Below are 3195 nucleotides of genomic sequence, written 5' to 3'. Positions count from 1 at the left end.
CCTCACTTCTTTTATCTGTTCTATCTATGTACATTCTCTCTACCATTGTATCTCCTAGATTTTCAGAATGATGTGAAGGTTTAGCCAAACCTCAGCCACAGTTGCTCTTGTTAGCCATGGATTTGGCAGAGACATCAGTGTGAGAACTGTTTGATTCTTCAAATCCCTATTACTGCTACATGTATACATACATATATAGAGTATGATGAGTAAATTTTCACCATTTTGTATTTTTAATTTCACACATGCACATAGTTTATTTTTGATTTTGCTGACCACACAGTATAATAGGGTCAGCTGGGCAGTCTGTGAGAAAAACAACACCAGGACGCAATTCACTCTGCCAGAAATTTGGAAACGACATGCTGTACTGCTTGCCATTCATGCCAGAAGTTTAAACACAGGCCGACATCAAGTGCTTGGAGGAGGTAATGTTGCCCTGGGTCAAGAGGGTGGAAGACCCTGTGTCTGGCAACAGGACTCTGCACCATGCCACACAAGCAAAACTCAATCATGGTTGTCAGACAATTTCTGCAACCACATCACCCCTAACATTTGGCCACCTAACTCCCCAGACTGCAACCCCCTTGATTATTATGTGTGGGGCGCAGTCGAGCGTAGACCAACAAAACTCCTTGTAGCACTAAAGATGAACAGAAAGCAACTATTATGGCAGCATTCACCAATTTAAACAAGGAGACCATCCAGAAGAGTTCCAAAGTCATCTGGAGATCATGGCTGAAGCCAATGGCAATTTTATTGAATAAATTTACTCTTTAGTATTTCAAGATAATTTTACGTAACTTTGGTAAATATATCTGTTAAAATGAGATATATACATATATACACATACATACAGTAACAAGCAAAAACAGAGAATGATTTACATTTTTTTTAATGTTGAAAAAGCTAATGAACGTACAAATTCGTAATTGGTTTCATAAACACAGTTAACCATTAGCTAAATTCTCTAGAAAATCTAAGTTTGTACAATGGTCTTAAAAGTTAATAACACTAACACTAGTTCCGTCCATATGTCTCATGTGCAAAGTAAGAGAATGATTAGATTCCTTTAGAAATTTTTGGAAATTTCAAACATTGTTTGCATTTGCAGGTTTAACGTTACTACTGTCTCAGTATTGTGCTAGCTGCTGAACATGGCACACCGCACTAAAGTTACTCCTGACCTCCAAAAAGAGATTGTCAGGATGAAAGTTTCAGGAATGACTCTCTCGGCTATTGCACAAGACATAAGGAGATCTAAGAGTGCAGTTTCACATGTTCTTAAGCTCTATGAAAAAACTAAAGGTTTTGAACCGAAAAAGGCAACTGGTAGATCACACAAAACCACCATGCAAGATGATCGAGCCATGAAACGATACGTATTGAACGATCCTTTGTGAGACTGCGGCTGGAATTTCTAAGAAAATAAAAGTAAATAATGGTACAGAAGTGAGCTGTTTTACAGTGTCTCATCGTCTGAAGGAATTTGGATTAAAGACTTGTTCTCCGGCAACAAAACCTACCATCAGCAAAAGACTTTCTTTTGCAGAAGCTCATTTGAACCGGAGGGATGAAAACTGGTCAAAAGTTCGTTTTAGTGATGAAAGCAAATTCAATTTAGTAGGTTCTGATGGTAGACTGTATGTTAGACACTTCACAGGAGATCAGCTAAAATCCAAGTGCCTGAAGAAATCTACCAAGTTTGGAGGAGGAAGTGTCATGGTGTGGGGAATTATTTCTTCTGAGGGAGTTGGCCCTCTAGTGTAGATTAAAGGGACTATTAATGCTAATAGCTATTTGAATTTGGTTGAACAGCATGTGATCCCAGCATTATGAGCATTTCCGAATCAACCATGCATTTTCAAGCAAAATAACTCCCTTTGTCATACTGCAAAGCGTGTCACTGGATTCTTTAGTGAAAATATCCAAGTAATGAAGTGGTCAGCACGAAATCCAGACTTAAATCCAATTGAAAACCTACTAAAACAAATTTATGGAAGATATTAGAAGAGGAAAGTAACACCTGACTTGTGCAGGAAACTTATGTCCTGTGGCAATCGATGTGCAGAGATGATCTGTAACAAAGGTCTACAAACATCAAACTGTATTAAGTTCATATTTACATTTCTTTCAATCATTATTATGGTTTTGAGTTAATTGAAGCATTTTATGGTTTGATTGTTCTCTCACTTGGACGAAACTAGTATTGGTGTTATGAACTTTTATTAAGACCACTGTACAAACTTACACAGAATTTAGTTAATGGTTAACCATATTTACGAAACCAATTGCAAATTTGTATGTTTACTAACTTTTCCAAAATTCAAAAGAAATATTAATCATTCTTTTTTGTTCACTACTGTGCAGAGAGTGGGTGTTTGGGCTAAATTTGACAGTTTGCATAAAAGGAAAAGAAAACACATATCATCTGAAAATAAAAGCATTTTTTGAAAACATCCAAACATATCAACCAGATTATGACTGAGGTAACAGTTACCTTAAAGTTGCTACCCTCAGCTCCTATCACAGCCTCAATACAGGTTCAAGACCCATCTTGCTTGCCAAAGCCTGGATTTCCTTGTTTGGATCTTCCATCACCTTGTCCAGCAGTTGTTAGATGAATCCCAACATGCAGATGCAGTCAGCATGTGCACTGTGCCCCTTCCTGCTGGCCACAGATTTGTAGTCTCTGTTGCAGCTCTCGATATCACATCTCATAACCTTCACAGTGTTTGCAGAACATTAAACAGAAGTGATGACGTCGGCATTTCGTTATCCAGCATGAATCATGATGCAGATAACTCTTTTCCAATATTCAGATGGCTTCAAGCCCTCCATGTTAGCTAACTTTTTCTTAATTACATGGGCTATGGTCTCACTTGGCTTGTCGGGTCTTCTCAAGCACAGCATATCTCCAAAGGTCTCGGTCACTAGTCATTGCCTCAGTAAAGCCCAAATAATCCTTTCTACTAAAGGCACGAGGCCTGAAATTTTGCAGGCGGGGCACTAGTCATTTACATTCACCCCAGTGTTTCATTAGTATTTTGCCCAGCGTGCTAACAATTCTGCCAGCATGAAACCTTAATAATAATAAGAATAATAATAATAATAATGGTTTCAAAATTTGAGGGGCAGCAATTTTGGGAGAGGGGATGAGTCGATTACATCAACCCCTGTCTTCAACTGGTACTT

The sequence above is a fragment of the Octopus bimaculoides genome, chromosome 23 (assembly GCF_001194135.2).
Source record: "Octopus bimaculoides isolate UCB-OBI-ISO-001 chromosome 23, ASM119413v2, whole genome shotgun sequence".
NCBI classification, from domain to species: domain Eukaryota; kingdom Metazoa; phylum Mollusca; class Cephalopoda; order Octopoda; family Octopodidae; genus Octopus; species Octopus bimaculoides.
The sequence above is the reverse complement of the archived record's forward strand: the minus strand, read 5'-3'. Positions refer to the sequence as shown.